Source organism: Cynoglossus semilaevis, chromosome 1, assembly GCF_000523025.1.
Source record: "Cynoglossus semilaevis isolate Cse_v1.0 chromosome 1, Cse_v1.0, whole genome shotgun sequence".
Classification (NCBI taxonomy): Eukaryota; Metazoa; Chordata; class Actinopteri; order Pleuronectiformes; family Cynoglossidae; genus Cynoglossus; species Cynoglossus semilaevis.
In genome coordinates this window covers 23,487,966-23,497,765 of record NC_024307.1, presented here as the reverse complement: position 1 = coordinate 23,497,765, position 9,800 = coordinate 23,487,966, and the positions used below count along the sequence as shown (strand labels likewise).

Genomic DNA, 9,800 nt, shown 5'->3' with positions numbered 1-9,800 from the left:
CATGTGACCCAGTTTGATTGGATCGCGCAGTCAGAAGTGAGACACAGCTCACCGCTGCTTCACCCGGAATTTCTGCTCTGTATTTGATCGCGAAATACTCAAATTCGGTGATTTTTACTTAATAAAATGTCAAAAATGTGTAGAGTCATACTGAAAATGCATCTTTAACACAAATCAGTGGAAAATATCATATTTATATTGCACTGCCTCCCCTGCCGCCCCTGAGCGCACGTCACTGTTTCATTTATTGCTAATTTGTGTACGTCATTGTAATTTAAACAACGTAAAATAAACAACCCAAAATAATATGTTTTATATTTTTTTAAATAAACTTAAACACCCTGTATGGATTGCAAATCATAACTAAAATAATGTAAATTTACTTTAAGATTAATGATTGGTCCTCTATAAGTAGATATTAAATATTAGTGACGCATATTTACTTATTTACTTAGTATTTAATCATTGTCCAGAAGGAGGCGATGGAGCTTATTTTCTTTATTTAAGTTGAGTAGGACAGGACACAATTTATGTAAGTGAACGTGGGCGAGTCACGTGACTTTGCAGCTGCGTTCAATTTGGTCCAACATTTCTGAAAAATGTGATTCAGGAAGTAAGAAATCCAGTTTTTTTGTCTTCTTTACAACCTGTTGATTTTAGTGACACTGGGGGAACAAAGCTCATTTATTTAATGTTAATTTTTTCTTAACCATGTTTTTGTCTTCCTCTAACTGTTTATGGAAATATTTCAGCTATTCAGAGAAGTCTCTCCTGCTGTAATCACTCCCTCCTCTCTCCTCTCTTCTCCCCGTCTACATGTTTCCACTCCCCTCCATGGTCCTCATCTAAAAATAGTGTGTGTGCGCGCGCGCATAGTGAGGAACAGGTTTGTGAATCACAAAATTATTAAATCAGACTCTCAGCTTTGTCCTTGAGTTTCTACACCAGGACTTTCAATGTCCACACTTCAGACTACAGGTCTTTTAAAGTCCATCCTTGACATTCCAGGACTAAAGTCTAAACTTTAGACTTGAGGGCATTCCAGACCATACTTACGACTCCAAGTCTTCCAGAGTTCACAATTAACGCTCCAGGACTTTGTTTACCCACTCGTCAGGCTTTTACAATTTCTCATTTGACATTTTGGACTGCAGGTCTTTCAAAACCCAGTCTTGGGACTCCAGGTCTTTCTGACTCTGTAGCACGAGGGTAGTAAGTCTCATCAGAAAACTCTGTGGTAATGGAGCAGGTGTGACAGCGGTTTTGAAGTGATCGGTGCAGGAGAAGTGGATTTTCTTTCTTTTGTGTGCAGGAGAAGTGGATTTTCTTTCTTTTCTTTCTTTCTTTATCAGAATCCACTCAGGTCTCTCTGCTCCTCCTCAGCTGTAATGTTTCTCATCTTTAAAGGAAGCACAGGCGGCACAGTCACAACTCCTGCTACTGAGCCTCCGTGGGGAAAGTAATTACCAGCTGAGTCTTGAAGTGCAACATTATCCCAAACATTCCCATTCTCCAGGCTGTCTGGAGAGAGGAGCACTCGGAGGCGTGGAGCCCTAATTATCCTCCGACCTCCTGTCTTAAAGACGCCAGACTGAAGTGTCTGATCACATCCTGAGTCAGGCAGCAGAGGATGAAGACACTGAAAGCTCAACTTATTAAAAAAAGAAAAAACCCACACACAGAGAGCGCTTTAACAGTCAGATCATACTGTCTAATAACTGAGAGAGTTTGTGGGATTTAAACCCACAGTGTCTGCTCATATCAAACAAACCGGTAAATAATGAAAACAGCCACTCTCCCGATTCTCATGGATCACAGTCTCTTATCACTATTCACTTTCACTCTTTTGAGATTAAAAAACATGAAAGTCTGCTCAGAGGAGTGGAGGTTGTCCAGAGCAGTCCAACAGTGGACTTTTCTGCTCCACCTTCAGAGCTTGTCCAGCCGCTCGCTGGTCACACGTTTTTACGTCCACAACATCAATACCTTTTAAAGCGACAGGTGAGTTGCTACCAGTTCATCATCTTAATTGATTTAAATTGTCTTCTTTTGCCTAATGCAGCTTTGAACATTGATTTTATTCTCGGTCAAAGAACAAGAGGACGTGGATGATAGCGAGGGCTCAGTGGATGTATGTGTAAGCTGTACGTTTTTAGTCAAAACAGATTCCTTCTCCGGTTATTTTTTGAATGATTATTACTGACGTCAATCAGCGACTTGTCGACGTCAACCCCCATCAGTGTTTTTTCAATCATCTCAGCAGAAATGGTGGTCGTGAGGGGCAGCAGCAGCTGATTAGAGCCTTCAGCCAGGAACCACTGCTGCTGCCACTTCTGTTGCACAAATGGATTTTCTCCATGCTGAATGGTCAAGGAGAGAAGAGGGGAAAACGAGAGGTTTCACATCAATTTATTGACAGCATCACTGACCTACCTGGACCCTAAGTCACTGACTTTTTCTTCAAGAAATAGGAAAGAAAAGTCCGTCAGTGTGAGACAGAGAGACAAAGCTAGGAAATAAATCAGAGGGATAGTCTTTTAGAGGACGAGTGATCGATTTACCCACCTTAGAGAGGGAGGGAAAGTGTGTGTGTGTGTTTGCCAAAACAACCAGAGTCTGATAAACACTGAGAGAAAAGACAAAGAGCTGCAGAGCAAATATTCAGAATGATGCAGAGAGGAGGAGGACAAGGAAGGAGGGAAGGAGACGGGAGGACAGAAGAAGGATCCACAATAGGAGCAGCATGAGTCAGGATAAATGAAGAAGAAAGAAGAGGTTTGGAGAAAGGTGAGGGTGTAAGCTAAAGTAGGAGGTTTGGGAGGAAGAAAGGAACATAAAAGGGGAGCAGAAGATAGGAGAGAGGGAGGATGATAAAGAGAAGAAGGAGGAGCAAAAGGAGATAAGGGGAAGGATGTATGAGGACGAGGATCTGTCTCCAGACCTCTCCTTCTCCTCCACCCCTTCCCTTCTGTCATATTTTTACCCACTCTTCCTTCTCCTCTTCCCCCTCGTCCTCCCCTCGTTCCTCCTCCTCCTCCTCTCTGTCAGCACCTCTGACAGTCAGAAGAATCAGAGCGTGACACATCAGACTGTTCTGTTTCTGCCCGGCTTCAGCACGGACTGAACTTTTTAGTCATGAAGAATTGCTGACTTCATTTCATTTATCACAGCCAGAAATAGTTCCCGTACTCTTTGACATTTTTTATCACGAAGACATCAGTCCCAGGATTGTTTGTCTTTTTTATTTTATTACAGAAGGAAACAATCCCAATTTGACTTTTTTTTATGATCACAGATAAGAACTTGAGTTTTTTTCCCTGTAAACAGTCCTGTGTTCCAAACACACACTGTGTGACAGAACGAGATAGAACAGTGACTCACACACACACACACACACACACACACACACACACCGTTCTGACCCAGTTCACAGGTCCCTGTGGTCAGATTGAAGGAGGATCCTGAGGACAGGCTCGGTCCAACTGTGGCAGGATGATGGACTGGACTGATGTTGGTGTTCCTCCCACTGTGTTCCTGGTTCAATAACCTTTGGACGTTCCTCAAACTGCAGATGAAGATCTTCTAGAGGTTTCCCAGATTGTTCTCCATGTTCCTCTACGGGACAAATGGACCACCATCATCTAAGACTTAGTCACCATTTGGCAGACTGCTCCAGGATCAGGATTAGAATCCAGATCAGTGGAGTCTGAGTCTGGACCTCATTCAAAAGGTCCTGGAAACAGAAGAGTTGGCAGAAGATGACGAGTCTGGCATTGATTCATGATGCCTTCACTGCTGAGTCAGCGCTTTATATACCACGTCAGCAGGTTTCTGGATTTCTTTGGACTCAGAATTAGAAGAAAGGTCTAAGACCAAATATATATATATCTGATCCTTACTGAAAATGATTTTTTTTGTTCAACTATAAAATCCACATGAAGACAAACGCAAATGATCTACAGTTTTAATTTTAGTATGATTTTAACAACATTTAATGCTTTAAAACAGTGGTTCTCAAACTGTGGTCCGTGTACCACTGAGCACTCTCTAGTGGAAAATTAATTTACATTTTCAATTGAATAAATCTGAAACACACCATGCACAGTTGATACATTTAGAAAAAACAGTGTAGCTACTTGTGAGATTATGAAATAGGATGTCTGGTCTTTTTATTTTTTTACTTGTTGCTCACATAAGCAGCACAAAATCGTGGGATCACTTGCAAGTTGAATGTAAAACCAGCAGGGGAATTCTAATGATGGTCATCATGGTGGTACTCAGAGAGCTCAATGTTTTCTCAGGTGGTACAGAGTAGAATAAGTTTAAGAACCACCGTTTTAAAAAGAACCTGAATGTGCTTACTATAGTCTTTGCAAAACTATTTTAAATTACCAACTGAAAAATACATCCTTTGCCCTGAATTTGAGTCCAACCTCGGAAACATTTCCTGTCACAGTGAAAGAGATTCCAGAGGTCAAATCGAGGAGTCCATCCAGGATCCGCTCCACATTCAAACTCCATCTTCTCTTGATTACCGTTGTTGTTGATTGAAATTCAATTTGAACAACATTGGAGATGAACCTGCTCCACTCAAACATCCATTCTCAGTCATCACTTGATGATGAGAATCTTCTCCGTCTCTGTGGAATCTACACGTTCACCTCCAGACCTGCTCTGAAACCTGACTCTGTTCAGTCCTCCAATCCTCTCTCTTGGTCTAGAGGAGAAGATCCCTCTACTGTGTGATGAGGAAAGAACACATCTTTATTTCTCTCCAAGCTGTGGTGTGAAAAGTCTGAAGCTTTTCAGTTGTCATCCTGTGGATCAGAGACTAGAATTTCCCACGTGGATGAGAAGAGCCGTTACTGACACGTCCTCTGTCTGTCTCCAGAACTTCTCTGAAACCTGACTGAGAGAAACAGAAGCCTCAGACTGAGGGTTGAAGCACTCAAAGGAATTCATCCATGTCTCTCCTCTCACTCACAGAAGACGACATCCTCAGGTCTTCACTGCAGCCTGACACAGGCTGCTGATCCTCTGGAGGAGGTGACACGTCACTCAGATGTTCGGTCGTGTGTTAAGCCCTCCGCTCCGGAGGGAGGGTCATAAAAGTTTAAACATCTTCAGTGCTGCCCTACATTTACACCATGTGATTTTAATCAGGTCACATGACCTGGTGTTTCCCGTTCCCACTGCGGCCCAGCGATGGTTCAGAGATGAACCCATGTCGTGGTTCTAGCTACAGTGTTAAGGAATCCTCCCTTCCCACACACCACACTAGTTCCTGAACACAGTGTATTTGTGCTGGTTGTCCAGGATGTGGGGTGCATCACAAGACTGTCTGGTCAGATACAAAAGTGTCACGGTGAACCATCGACATGGCAGGACCCAAACGCAGGACTGGTGCAGGTATTTTATTTCAAAAATTAAAACTCACAAAAACTCCAAAGACCAGGACAAAAGCATACGCTGAGCTGAGCTGAGCTGAGAACAGGAACTGACGTGACAACTAACAGCTACAACATTGACCAAACAGAAACTGACGTGACAACTAACAGCTACACCATTGACCAGCTAACATACAACACAATGATCCCACAAGGACAGAGTGAGGGTGAGAGGTGTATATATACAAAGAGCACCAGGTGACACAAGTGAGACTAATCACAGACACAGGTGAGTGTGATCACACTGATTAACCCCACACAGCAGACAGCAGGAACAGGAAACAGACAGCCCTGACAAAAGGGGTGTGGCCCACAGATTTGGGCACCAAGGAGCTGTCCACAAAGATGGGTTTGTCCATCAGTGTAGACCCAGAAAAACTGGAACCAGATGTTCCTACATCTGCGTCAGTTCCAGAGCCTTCCTTCACAGTGACGGGAAACGTGAGGAATTTCCAGTGCGGTTCATAAAAAACCAATGGTGCAGAAAGATGTGTGTGTGTGTGTGTGTGTTCCAATGTTCCTCAGGAAGGAGGAAGGAATCTAAAATAAAAAAATGTATGATAATTATAATAATTACAACACACCACCACCACCACCACCACTACTACTATTACTACTACTGCTGCTAATAATAATGATAATGCTAATTACCTGTTCAACTGGGTTCTTGGTTTAAATATCTGGTTTCATGTCGTGGTTTCTTCCTGCCGTTCTTGTTGTTCTTCTCACGTTCTTCGTCTTTATCTTTGGAACCACTCATGCATGTCACAACGACCAGGCCGAGGTCATCTCCTCCAGGCTCTGGGCTGTGGTGATGATGTCAGTTGCTCAGACGGGGGGGCGGGGCTCGATGGTTTTAAGCCTGAAGGTCGAAGAAAGAGTGATGGAATAAATCCACCTCCATCTGTCAAGCAGGGAGTTTGTTCTCTACGACCTTCTGCATCAGAACTGTCCTGCTCACGGTTCCCAGGCTCCAGGATGCTGATGCGGAGGATGATTGCTGTTCCTGCTCCTGCTGGAATCACACCAATCACCCTTGTGTTTGTGGCTGGAATTTTGTTTGTCCAGAAAAATTCCTTCTCCCTTTTGTGTCTTTTCTGTAGCTCCTTTTCAGGAGTCAGATTCCTCAGGAATTAGACCATAGTGTTTTCCAGGAATAGAAACATTTCATTTGTGTGTCTTTCCAAAGGAAAACAAAAGAAAAACTGAATACATACATATACATATATATATATATATATATCTGTTCCTGGCATGCTGAGGTGTTTTCTTTTCCGTTGTTACTGTGGAAGACTCAAAAGAACATGTGGTGGAAGCAGAAGAATGTACAAAAACAAAAGTCAAAAGAAACTCTGACTGCTGTCTGCTACAAAGCTGCCACATATTCACTAAGCCTAACCTCCATGTGGAAAAGTCTAACGTGACAGAAGGAAAAAGATAAACTGTACTTCATTCATTTTCTGAGAGAATTAATCCATTAAATAATTTATGCTAAATAAAATAACACACAAATATCACTATATATACAAATATATATATATATACACACATACATTCAACGTGATTAATGTTTACATGTCTGGAGATACGACAACTCAAATGTATCGTCATTTGTGAGCTACTGAATTGGTTTTCAACAGAGGTCATAAGGTCATCGTGGCTGACAGGAAATCAGAATGAATGGGTGTCAAAGGGTCAGTGTGGGTTTTCATTAGTGGAAGCAAAAGTCAGACTGAGGTCACACGCCCTAACCTTAACCTAACGACTGTGGTATTGATGATTTAGAGAGTGAGTCTCCACACGTCACTCTCCAAACTGACAGTCAGCGCGCTGAGATTGACTCTTTATGTTGAACACACCAATCTGCAGCTGCCGCCCATCTTACTCAAACACACCTCTTATCTCCCTAATCCTCAATTATGCTCCCTTCACCTCCGTAAATATGTCTCACCTCACCCTCACTGCCCTCACACTCCCATGCATGCCTCACACTTGGCATAATTTTTCAGCTATTCATCCACTATGGCAATGTTTCCTAACCTGGCACATATTTAACCTCATAAAAATTCCACAGAACAGAACAAAAAAAAAAGTCAAAACATATATAAATGTGATAAAATATAACGATTGTCTAGTTTCAATTTACATACATTGACATTTACATTGACTGACTTGTATGCTCTCTCGACACACTATAGGAAACAGAAGGAGTTCCAAACATAAAATACAGAGGGACACGTCCACCTTATCTCTTGTTCTTTGGTTGTCTTCTTCTTGCTGCTCCATCTTTGGGCAACAGTGACCCCGTGGTTTTCAGTGGTACTGCATCCGTAAGCTCTTGAAAAATCCAAATACCAAATTACACAACTAACCAACGCGGATGTTTCAACACTAAAGTAAACATGGAGTCAGTCACTCCCTGTTTACTGTAGTGTTGATCATAAACTAAATGGTAACCAGGCAGGTTACACAGACACGGGCTGAGACGAGTCCATGTGGGTCTGATGTTTTCTACCAGTCATCACATTCTTCAACAAATTCCTCTTTCCACCTCATGTCAACTGTAAACTCTCTCTCTCTCTCCCTCTCTCTCTGGCTCTCCCCCTTCCTCACTCTCTCTCTCTTCCTATCTGACATTTCGCAACTGAAATAAGTTGGAATTGTTGTAACTATTGTAACTACGAACCACCTTCTTCATTCTCACCTCAACTCTCGTTCTTTCGCCTGTTGGTGCAGCGCGTGTGCGTGGATCGTGCGTGGATCGCAGACCTTAGTGTCTGAGCTCACAAGCACTAACTGCTGTCGCTGCTGCTGCTGTTGCTGGTGTTGCTGGTGTTGCCGGTGTTGCTGGTGTTGCCGCTGCCGCCTGCGCGGTGGCTGCTGTGTAACCTTCTTACCAGAACGGAACCCGGTGAGCCAGAACCGACACTGGAGCCGCGGTTTACTCTGGATACGAACGCGTCCACGCGCAGAGACAGGAGTGTGGAAGGAGTTGCGCGTGATGGTGATGGAGAGAAGCCGCTGCTGTTGCTGTTGCTGCTGCTGCTGCTGCTGCTGCAGATGTTCTTCACTGTGAGGACGAGGAAAAGCCCTCAGTGAGACACCAGGAGCCCGCGGTGAGTCCAGAACCTTCTCTCCTTTATCACCACCACCGCACCTTCATCATCATCGTCATCTTTATTCTGCTGCAGCAGCTAATGACCACGAGGATGAGGATGAGGATGGTGATGATGGTCTACACATTTTTGACACTGTATACAAGTCTTTGTGCGCGCGTGCGTGCGTCATATGCTGCTTGAGGTCAGAGTAAGCCGCGTCTGTGCGTGTGCGCGCGCACGACGGTGTGGCAAAAGTTTGTTCCTGTTCAAAAAACACCGAGGATCATAGAAACAGACGTACATTTGAAATCAAATCAGAGGAAGATTTTTTTTTCATTGATTGGTCGAACTGCAGATGACGTCAGGAGCAGAGGAATTGATTCTGAGAACTACTGAGAACTCAGACGACATTTAGGCTGAATGACGTGCACAGGCACACGCACCGTACATGTGTCACTTTATTCATTCCTACAGTAGAGGTGTGGCCGGTCGCGATGCACGTTCACAGAAATAAAAACCTGCTGCTGCAGCCGCCTTTTCGTGTACGCGCGCCAATTCGTGCACGTGAAACTGCCCGTTATCATGTGTAATCCGAGGGATTAATATCTGTCTGGTTTTTCACACTGCTTTAAGTCTGTGGGTGTTTGTGCTCAAGATAAGGTCTGTACTTTTCTGCAGTTTGTAAGCACAACACATCCCCTCCCTGTCCTGTAGGGGAGCTCTACATTACAGGGGTTCTGCTTCAGGGATTGACATTTTTCCTTGTTTATAAAAATCCTGTCAACTGTGACGGTCGGTGTCCTGTAGCTGGTTGGAGGGTGACTCACGTCCACACATTAACAAACCATCGCTGTTTTATGAGGAGAAACCAAAAATATAAATAGTGCACCGTGTGTGTTGCGCAATCCAAAAAGAAGAGCTTGCACGGGAAGATGACGTCACATTTCTGCGACATGTCCCCAAAATGTCCATGCCCCCTATCTTTGACTGTTGCACAACCTTTGTCCACAAAAAACACACAAGGGTGCAGAGTTTGACTGTTCTGTGGTGCTGTACACCTCTGAGCTCATCCTGACCCCAAAACACCCCCCCCCCATTTAGACTGAGGCTCATTACTGCCACCTTGTGACTCAGCCTGTTTATACAGTATATATAACAATCTCACTTGCACTGAAAAGAAATGACATTTCAAAAATTCAGCAAACGTGTAGAGTAAAGCCGGGTTTTACAAAGGGGGGACGGCGGGGGAGGTGGG

General features: G+C 43.7%; 1 protein-coding gene across 1 annotated transcript in view; it reads left to right on the top strand.

Annotated features, from left to right (window-relative positions):
- The first annotated feature begins 7,016 nt into the window (after positions 1-7,016).
- htr2cl1 (5-hydroxytryptamine (serotonin) receptor 2C, G protein-coupled-like 1) overlaps positions 7,017-9,800 on the top strand; it is a 26,104-nt gene continuing 23,320 nt past the window's right edge. The window contains exon 1 of the mRNA XM_008320925.3: positions 7,017-8,563. The gene's annotated coding sequence lies outside the window, so the exon portion shown is untranslated. The remainder of the gene's footprint in view (positions 8,564-9,800) is intronic.